The sequence below is a fragment of the Blennius ocellaris genome (assembly GCF_963422515.1).
Source record: "Blennius ocellaris genome assembly, chromosome: 1".
NCBI lineage: Eukaryota > Metazoa > Chordata > Actinopteri > Blenniiformes > Blenniidae > Blennius > Blennius ocellaris.
Window position 1 is genome coordinate 30,644,734 of NC_137650.1, and position 11,551 is coordinate 30,656,284.

Below are 11,551 nucleotides of genomic sequence, written 5' to 3' on the forward strand. Positions count from 1 at the left end.
TTTTAACAACCAGAGGAGGCTCTGTTGAATAGGTCTTTCTCGCTGTATATGCTTAAATTTTCTCGGAGAATCCAAAAACAAGCATTCGAGGTGAACTGGAGACTGTAAAGTTGCCCGCGTCACCTCAAGTTGGATAAAGCAGCATTGAGACCTTTTTACTCATCTTGCTAATCCTTGTTCATCCTGCAGAATGATGTGCATTCCTACATTGATTCGAGTGTTTGCTGCTTTCCCAGTTTCACCATCACTGTTTAAAACTCTCTGGATATTTGACTTTGCTATTTCTGCTTTTCCTTGGATGGCAGTTACCGTCTCTCTCAGTGCACCCTCAGTGCAGCAGCGCGATTTCACAATCAATACAGAGCAACACCCACTGCACAGACACGCTGCATGATATGCTGTTTTTGACTCTGAACAGGCTTTTCCTTTGAAGGAGGTGATGCTTTGTTAGGGTGCCGCTGTAATGAAGACAAGGTGTTTTACTACCTTCACCGGGGCAAAGGTTGAGAATGATTGCTTATAGCAGAACATGGGCGGTTAGTTATATTTGCACACAGTGGTTTATTCAAGCTTCAAAGTTAGCAATCTTACAGACAGAGAGAGGAGCAAAACGGGACTGCATGGTCAGCTTTCCTGAGAGAGAGAAGATTCAAGTACAAGTTCTCTGTAATAGTAGCATGAAGGAAACGCATCAAAATGGCTTTTCGACCAGCTGCAACTGGACTTTTGGACTGAATCCTTGCAAGGAGAAGGGGGAGCGGAGTCACACGGTGCTTTATAAAATTGTTTCAGCAATCAATATCATGGTATAGGAGTTATCGTTTATGTAGATATTTATCTATTGGGGGTATGGTAGTTTATGGGATTACTTTATATCACTTGGCTCCAACTGAATAAGGCACTTCCCACAAATTCTCTGGCTATAAAAAGCAGCCAGTCACTTGAAGGCGTTTTATGTGTAACTAACGGATCCTGCATGGAGCCAATAAAATGACATACTTCATTTTAAATGTAAGTCACATACCTCTAAGTGGAAAAAAATGGAGAGGGAAAAAAAAAAACCCTACTGTACCAGCTGACCACCACCGTATGCAGGATCTTCCCTCTGTGGGTGAATATTAAAAACCTTCAATGTGATGTGATCATCTTTAAGAACTGAGCTATCAAAGCTTAATGGTTCAGTTTCTTTCTTTTTCTTTTCTTTTTTTTTTAAATTCTAGTTGAATATATTCAGCAGATGCAGTGTGCGTGACATAAATCAAAGATTTATTGTTATAAAACCTGTTGTTGACTGTAAAAAACGTAGAAGGACACTGAGCCATGTTTCAGTTGGGACGTGACGGGCGGTCCTTTGAAAGCTCCTCCTCGCTGACCTCATCCTGTCTGGAGTGAGGTATGTAATGGACCTTCAGATGTTTTCAGACATTGCGACATACACCTTATCTCCACAGTAAAAAATAAAAAAAACCCTTAAGATAAACCAATATCGAGCAATAATCATTAATACAAATTGAATTATACGAATGACCTGCTCGTGTGAAACACAGATAGTATGTCTGCTCCTGTCATGTGCTTATCTCAGTATTTATTGCAGCAGCCTGGTTTCCAGTCCACTTGGCCTTGGCACATTTGCTCTCTGTATCGTCATTACTGAGCCAGCCGTGCCTTTGCCACTGAAAAAGAGACATCCCCATCCACCCCGCGCAATGAATTGCTGAGATATGTTTTACAGCTATATGTAATGTGATTCATTGTGTTTTTGTTGCATCACTGAAACACAATTTTCTTATTCATGCATTAAGTATTCAAACATAACCCGCAATGACTATTTTACACTTATATGATTTATATGAGAGCAGCATTACATATCTAGTTGGGTTTTTTTTTTTGCAATATAATAAAGAACAGTATCAGGAGTGCTTTTCACTAAAGGTGGAGACAAAGCCCTTCAGTTACCCTTCGACCACTCGCTGAGCGCACTCATTTCAAATCGTAAATTTCACTTTACTGGGATTTAAAAATATTGCCAATTGCTGTTGTTTTTTGATAGTGTTTATGCCACAAACACACAGACACACACACACACTAACACACAGAGTAGAGTGCAGTCATTAGTCATTTTGTCATAAAAGCAATGTCAGCATGAACAATAAACACGGCTCATCCAAAACAAGGCTTTTGTCTATCTAAAAGAAATGGTGTTGGCAGGCAGTGGCTCTAACAATGTAATAACTGGACCACACACACACACACACACACACACACACACACACACACACACACACACACACACACACACACACACACACACACACACACACACACACACACACACACACACACACACACACACACACACACACACACACACACACACACACACACACAGTGTGTAATACTGCAGAACAGTACTTCATGCCTGTCTGATTCAAGTAGGCGCTAAAGTAGCAAGAAATTATCCTATCCATGTGACCAACGAAAGCTCAAGCAAAATATTGAGATGGAGGACAGACACAAAAGGGGGACGGCATAGTTAAAGCACACAGGAGACCAATTAAAGACAGATGAGGTTATGAGGAGAAGGTGAGTGATGAGAGGAAGATGGGGAGAAAGAAGAGGAGGAGGAGGGGAAGACAGTATTTGCTTAGTTTTACATACAATGATGACAGGCAATTGAGATGTAGTGAAAGAAAGAAAGAAAGAAAGAAAGAAAGAAAGAAAGAAAGAAAGAAAGAAAGAAAGAAAGAAAGAAAGAAAGAAAGAGAGAAAGAGAGAAAGAGAGAAAGAGAGAAAGGCTGGGTAGTGCCAGAGAGAAAAATGTTGCGGTCAGCTGGCCCACATTGCTCAACCATAAAATCCTAACTTGGGGAAATATGGACATTTCACACACCTATGAACAGTAGTGAAGTATCCCCTCCTCTGATGTTCACACAAAGCGCAGCGAGACAGCTCAGCCTGAAACCAGATGGTTTGAAAATCCTCACGCGCGCACACAAACCGAGCGACCGGTAAGTGTGCAACGCCGGTGGGTTTTAGGGGCTCGCCGGTCTCGACGCCGCGCAGGCGGCGGCAGGCCCACTGCAGAAGCCGACGCGCGTCCCGATGCATAATTAACAGGCCAGTTTGGCACCTGACAGCCTCAGAGGTCACGGCGTCCTCTCCATTAGCTGGGCGCCAATCAGCCTCTGGATCACCTGAGCACGTCCTTGTCCCAGCAGCAGATTGCCCAGAGGACATCAGTCACATTATACGGCCCAATCAGCGGCTGGGATTCACACAAAGGCCTGAGCGGAGACAAACGGGAGGGCTGGCTCTCCCAAATGAAGCTGAGCTGCCATTCAGAGTGGATGGGGCACAAGATAAAGCAGGACCTGCACAAGGACGTGGCACTGATCAAAATTAAAGGCCGAGCTGAGATGCACATGAGCTTATTGCACCCTGCACCCAATTGATTTTACAACTTATTGTATGTGCAGAGCTGAGAGTTGGAGAAGGGTTGGGAAATGTAATAGTTGGTAAAGTTAGTACCACAAAACCATAGTTTGCGGGAATAAGGTGTTCCATGGTAAACTTGGGGGCACGAGCTCCCATCATCAATGAATCGCCTGGTTTGCACCATTTCAATTGCGTTTTATCAAGGTACTTTTTTTTACCAGAGTCAGCCCCAGTTGCTGGGTCTCCTTCTTAATTTAGCCAATCAGTAGGATTTCCAGTAGAGACACTGAGATCACAAGAAATCCGAATGGGCAAGTTTGTTTTACTGAAATCTGTGACTGTAACGTCAATGATGAACACTGGACACTCCAATAACCCCCGTACATGTAAACGGGCACTGTGGTCTTGTTTAGTGTGTCAAGTACACAGGCAGCTAAAACACTTGCATGGGCCTTGTGGGATCCTCGGGGTTTACATTAATCTGGGGAACAGATATGGATAGAATGCATGTCAATGCTAAGCAGTGATACTGCGTTTTGTGTTGCAGTGAAGTGGCAACAATGAGTATGTAATATTATATAAGGATGATTGTTTGTATGAAATGATGACGGGACTTGTATAAGCATATAATAGCAATATATTACTGCATAAGATTAAGATATGTTATGACGAGCTGCCACAGATGTCTTTGTCTACATTATTCTGCACACCAAGTGTGGTACTGTTTTGTGCTGCAGAATGAAAATGGAATTAGTCAAACCAATGGACAGACGGACATCGTCTTTGTCTGACCAAGTGTGCAATACATCCTAGCAGAAGGTTCGGGGGGTGGGGTTCAAGTATTTATCTTCAAGTGGAATACAGGATTTCCTAATATATCCAGTTCCATTGTTCTAGAAAGGATACTATGATTAACAATATGTGATTTAAAGGTATGTGCTGAAATGCAACAGGTGAAAGTCATGTTAAGCCTCTGTATGAGACCTGGTGACAAAGACAATGCAAGGCTGTGATAATGCTTATTTATTAAAGCATTCCTGATGTTAAACTTGTTTCATGTAGCCATTCAAAATTCCCCTTTTACTGTGATTTCTTTCTACTTTTTGCTTGAACTTTTCCACTTCCCATTTCCTCAGCAGCACACCATCAATGCTGTATATATATTCATACCACTACTAAACTGACTTCTCTGTAGTAATTCCAATGATGGGAGCAAATGTGTTTCTTTTAAATGTCACTCCCTTGCAGGTCAGTGTAATTGTGTTTCTGGAAATGCCACATCAGGTGTCACCCGTTTTAATTTATCTTGGACATTTTGTGACATTTTGTTGAGACGTGTTGAGTACATTTTACAATATCAATGAAACACAAAAGATGACATGAACTTTTGTTTGAGGACCTGCGGTCGCCTTCTGCCTCTGACCAGGCGACGAGATTTAAAACACAAACTGACACCTCTGTCGTCGCCGTCATATTAGCTTGGCGGCACCTCAAGGAAAAACTCGAGTCAGCAATACTTTCGGCGTTACGGAAGTTTTCAGGCTACCTCGGATGGATCCCCAAAACGAACCGTTTGTTTCCACTCAGACTGCAACACTAAATCTCTGGGCTCCCATTGACCTGGAACCGGGCCTCAGCACAATACTGAAAGGCTCCTTTGAGAGGGCCAGTACGGCAGGACGGGGTAGGAGGGGTTTGAGGGCAGGGGAAGCCAGCCTGGGGGACTGCGAGCTGAGGGTCCCTTAGGTCCTGTTTCCCAGCTTAGAGTGATCGGCCCATGGAGATGAAAGAACCCCAGACTCTGTGAATTGAGCTCGAGACAGGTCTCACACACTGGATGTGCTAACACAGGGCCTCCTTCAAAACCGCAGAATGACTGCTTTCAATTGGCAGGCCTATTGTCTTTGTGAAGAAAGCCTGTGTTTGACTTTAGATCGCCGACAATGCAGCGGACACATGGCGCTGTGGTGGAGGGCCTCGGTTTGAGTGTTCTGAGGCTGTAATGAGATTACAAATTTTACTTTTCTCTGGCTCGTGCTAGAGCTTTATTTTTTTGCTGTGTGTTAAACTGATTTACACAGATTAGGATTTTTAAGTTTCACTTCAGACATTTAATGGTGCTTGAAAAAAACAAAAACATCGATTTCATTAAGGGGCTGTTTGATGAACAAGCGGCCGAAATCAAAGTTTGAAACACACTTTTAACTTGAGCCAATGATGAATTTTGCACCTGTTCTCAGGAAACTAGCTGACTTAGTTTGTGTTTTTCTTCCTTCTTGGCAGGTCATCAGTGAGCATCTTGTGCCGTCGGGGGGTAAGTAATATCTCCCCGGTCTTGAAGTTTAACCCCTCCGCTGTTGCTTTTGTGGACACAAGCAAGATTTACTCTGTTTGAACTGCATGCTAGAGAGCTGGTGAAAGAAAAGCCAACGCCTGGATACTTTTCAATGTCATCGGATGTGTGTGTATATGCACTTCTATCATTGGTGGGGACTTTCTGTCTGACAACACATATTTGCACATACTTCACAAAGACGTTTGTCTGGTCATGTTGTGTCGAGGGGAAATTCTTTCTTGGTCTTCTCAGAGAAAGTGGATGAAACTGTGGGTGATTATTTCAATGAGATTTAATGGTGAATCAGTTTTCCTTATTTTTAATATATGATAGTGATATAATGGCAGATATAATTGAAGGATAGATGTCTTTGTTATCTCTTAAATGCCACTGTGCGTTTTCAGGAAGGTATTCATTCACTTTAAAATGGTCATTCAAATAAAAAAAAGTGACAGAAGTTCAAACTCTTGCTCCTGCTTCTTTCTCACAATGTCAAAGGGGTACGCATGTTGGTCACCTCTTGTAATTTGCTGAGGAAACAAAATGGAGGCAGAAGCTCTTCTGGCGCGCTGTTGAAAGTTTGTACTCTCTAAAGTAAACAAAGTTGCTCTCAAGGAGCTGTCCCGCTTTTTACACACAAGTGGAAACCAGCTGCAATGCACAATCTCCGACCAGAGGCCGGCACAATTCCGAGGAGGCCTGACTTATATCACACCAAGGACTTCAGCGGAGTAAGGAAACGTTAACATCTCGGACCGGGTCCAATATAAGCTGGCCAGATCTAAAAACACATCCTTTTACCTCCTTATTTAGCCTTCATCAACACTAAGCCCGCATTTTCTCACCCGAAGCAGACCTATGAATAACACCGTTAAAACATGCATCTGTGTTGGATTTAAAGGAGAGTGAACGACACTGAACAGAAAGGCTCATTTACGCCTGCACGAGCACAGGTGCTCGGTGCCAGTGAGAGCAAATCCTTCTGCCACCTCTAAATCTTTTCTGTGACCACCCATTGATCGGTGCCTGTGCAGCAGGTTTTAATTAACCAGTTCGAGGAAACTAAGAAAAAAAAACACACACACAAAAAAAAAAAAAGCGTGTCAGAAAACAGCAACTATGTGCTCGGCAATAATAAAACACAGGGCGAGTGTTGAGAGTGAGCACTGCGGTCTTCCTACTTTTGACAGCAATGTTTCAGTCACCAATTAAATTTGTAACAATTGCTGAAGTTTCAGTGAGTGACTTTTACCGTTCATTAAACAGTTGCAGATACATTTCCTGACATGCCAAATTACAAACAATAGAGCATCTTCCTCCTAATATAGCTTGAGCTGAACTTCACAAGTGAACCAGTCATTCCCTTTGACCCGCACAGTGTTAATAAGCCAATCTGTCATAGCAGCACTACAATAATGTAGCTCGGAGCACAATTTAATTGAGGGAGAACATTAATGGAATTGCAGGGGCCCTTCTCTGTGTGGAACATGCATGAGTAGATGTAGCAAAACAACAATGGCGGCTTCCAGAATGACGTAACTCACAGACCATATTTTCCTGGGACTTCATTATAAAAATAAATAAATAAACAAACATCTGCAACTTTTGGCCTGGCATGCAAACTACATCGTTTTCAGTATTTCTGTTTGTTTCTGTATAAATCCTTGTTTTCAAAACGTTAACATCTAAACCCAAAACGCGAAAACGCAAAAACGAGGTGCCTAAAACAGCCCACAGGCGTGAATGTGAGTGTTTGCTTCTCTCCGTCTGTGCTTGTCCTGTGATGACCTCATGACCTGAAATAGAAAACTGTTTCTCTTTCATGGCCCAACTATTACAGTGTTCACAACTAACTCACTAAAAAGCAGTATACATGGCATTATGTATCCACACCTTTGTGGTGGCTGAAAAAACCATTCTGGACGAGTCAGTGACAAAATGAGCAGAATCACCTCTTTGGAGCAACAAAGGAGAGTGGAGCACACAGCCCCTCTGGCCTCTGTGGCAGACTTTCCCTTCGCTTCCCCCAGCCAAGGGTTTGCTGAGCTCTAGCCCACACTCCCATCCCAACGTGTCTGCCCAGCTCAGATGTGGAAGCTTTCTGTTTAGTTTGAAAGTAACCTTAATCCTCTCACAAGTCTGAATGCAGTTGGATGGTGAGTCTCAATCATGTGATACTGGGTCGTTTACTTTGAAGATAGAGACGCGGATTGGCGGTGAGAGCCTCGGGAAGACATCCGCCGGAAAAAAAATTTACATAAGGAGGTTATTCTGAAGGAGGGATGTGCTTCACCATAGAGGATACAATTAGCATGATAAAATTGTGTTTTGATCTGTTAATTGAGTTCTGGGTGTGATGCAGAGACACATTCGGACTCTTCGGTGTTTGAGGATTTTTCTCTTCTTAGTTCAAGACCTTATTAAAGTCGAGTGGGTGAAAACTTTCTATCAGTCCACCAGTTCCACACATCCTCACTTATTCATGCACTGTACACATGCTTTACTCTGCCATTAATAATCCAAAGTGCTCTAAATCTGTAACAAGTTATGCATGAAGAAGACTTTTAGGGCAGTGTTTGCTTTCCTAAATGACTGCTGGAACATCTCTAGGAACTAACATGATCAACCACAATCTCTAAACTGAAATATTGCCTTGTGAATTATGATTTTGAAGCGACTGTGAATCTTCAGTTACACACGTCCAAAAAGACAGATGTTGTCATGAACGGCAACAGCTGGGGGAACTGAAGCATCTGGATGTTATAAGTCTGTCAAAGCGGAACATATAATACTCATATTTATGGATTTTATGTGAGCTATGCTTCTCAAACATTATCTCCATTGCTGTTGTGAAAGCAGAAGCTGCTTCGATTTTCTAGGAAAGACAAAGCTCCGCAAGTTGAAATCTCACGTGGTGATGTCACATATTTTCTTTTTCTTTGTTTTTGGGCGGGGGGGGGGGTTCCCAGGTAGGAAGGGGATACAGACATGATTTTGTGGAAATCCACTGGTATGTTGCAAACAACAAGTACTCGTAGCTCATCGACAGGATTCTTGCCAACAACTTTGGGAATGTACAACAGTGTTTGTGAATTCCTGTGCAAAATATGTGTCTGTAAGTTTTCAGCACGAATAGTAAATAATCCGTCCATCCATCCAACTTCTATAATTTTATCCAGAATAAGGTTAAACATGCAGGAGCGGCTCCGACGCAGGGCAAAAGCCGCCTCAGACTGCGTTCAGTCAAATGCAGAGCAAACATAAGTCATGCAAACATTCACACTTGAGGCCAAATTATTTATTTATTCATGCATCTATGTTTCTGTGTGGGGCATCGTGGTGTCACGGTTAGCACTTTTGCCTTGCAACAATGAGCTGAAAAGTGAAAGGTGACATTGTTGTTTTGCACCCATTTAAAACATTAAGAACGCACAGACATCCATAGCATGGTCTCACTGTATAGATTAGATAGACATAAAGACTGAAACAAATACTTTCAGATATAATTCAGCATCACGCGACAGAGTGCAGATTCTCATTGTTTTTGTGTTTACATTTCAAGATTGTTTCTCAATAAAACAGCAACATTGTATTAATGGTCATCGTATTTGCAAATGATAAAATAAATTATGACTTTTGTTGGAGAATTACTGTTAAATTAAAAAGAGTGGGACGCATGAGCACTTTGGGATCCTTCATTGTTATTGTCAATCAGACTACTCAACTCAAACTACTGACTGTGACCGTGTGCAGTCAGGAAAGTTGCCTTTTCCTCATTTACACATAAAGAGTGCATTCAAAAAGGTTGGACTGAGGAATTCAATTTCAAAAAGTGCCATTTTCAGATAATACCAACGCCATTCTCTACAGGAGCAGCCAAAACTCGACGAAAGTTCACCAAGAACATCTTCAAGTTCACACTTGAAAAGCAGCACCAATGAAACTATTTTCTGATTAAATGTGCTTGCGCCCTTTCGTAACAGGTCTGAATTTGGCTCTTGATGATGAGGACACTTTAATCACCTGACTCTAGTTAGCAGGCACCAAATTTTTCATTTTGCCACGGTGACACTGTTTAATGGAGGGCAAGCTGCTATTCAGTCAGTGCAGAGTGGACTTGCTGTGACGCTGATGCGACTGAACTGTGCGTGATGGAATAATTTATCATCCGTCAGAAAACACAAACTTCATGAAATCTCAACCCTGTCAAATTAAAGATGCACGCCGTCAAACAAACAGTCTTTATCAGCCGTGTCTTGCAACATAGTGGCACCAATGTACTTTCGCCCCCAACATTTTATCGGCAAACAGCAACTCTTCCAGGGTGTGACATGACTGTAGAGTTTCTTATTTATTCGTGTGTGTGTGTGTGTGTGTTGAATATATGTCGTGTCATAGGATCGCCTCCTGGCACAGCGCTTTATTTACTGACCAGGCTCGGTGTGTATTGGGAACACAGATCACTACATGAACTTTAATTATGTTATCAGTCAAGTCGGGTGTAAATATCCTGGAGAATTCAGCGGTCTCGGTTTGTAGCGTTGCACACACCATAAGCACACAGGCACAACTCACGAACCGCCTGTTCTTTCCTCATCATTAATTACAATCTATTTCTACCCTTTGAATGAAATGTGTGATCAATGTGGCTGAGGAAGTACATGGCAGTTTTTATTTACCGCCTCAGCAGTTTTTGAAAATTAGTATTTGATTACAGTTAATAGATACTTAAAAAAAATATATATATATATTTTTCAAAGTAGTTATTGAAACACATTGTGACTAGTCCCTTAGTCCCTTGTTACAACAGTTAGTTGATTAAATGCACTATACTTTGGACATGAGTAATTCCAGGGAGATATGAAGTTATGGGGGAAAGACCCTAAAATATAGTTAAGATAGACTATCAACAGCATCAGACAAGTCTTCATTAGAAAATAATGTTTATTTGTGGAGGCTCATCACACATATTGTGTTTTAAATTTTACTAGTAGTCTGAGGCCCCATTTACACGACAACGATTACGAGTGCATCCACAGAACTTTCTTCAGTTTTGGGGGGGCTGTTTGCACAGCACTACTGTGCGGATGCACTGCATCAGATTTTATACCGGCTCCCAAGGTGGAAAGATTCTTTCACAGCTGTTATTCCCTCCTGCATTGACTGCCGGAGGCTACAGAGCCTGTTACTGCGCGTGCGCATCTCTCCCCCTCCCTTCCACTCCCATCCACTCGTAAACAAACATGGCGACCAGCTGTGGTATTAGTCACGGACAGTATTCTAGTTTTGTCATCCATATCAGTAGTTTTATAGGTGAGACTCACCCCTAATGGCATCCGATGCGTCATCCGAGCAGTCCATATGGATGTCGAGTGCTCTCCAGTTTCCTCACGTTTATAGCGTATACTTCTTTGCACACATCTGTGTGGTTTCATTACAAAATCAAGCAACAGCGCCCTCCCATGGTCCGGCATACTAACTACATCGTTGTTGTCTCTGTCCGCAGCTGCAGCGTAAACCCACGCCCCCCTTTTTTAAAGGATGAGGTGTTGTCACGTGACACGTTGTTGTGTCAACACAGGATCTGGATTGCTGTCAGGATAAGTGAGTCCTCCATCCTCCAGCAAACAGGAGATTGGTGAAATAGTAACAGTCACGACAACAACTTTGAATGAAGTTCACATTCGGTTAGCATTCACGTAGAGCATAAATAACAACTTACAAGCTCACTCAAATCTCAGGACCTGAACCTGTGCATGTAATTTATAAATTATCTGAAAA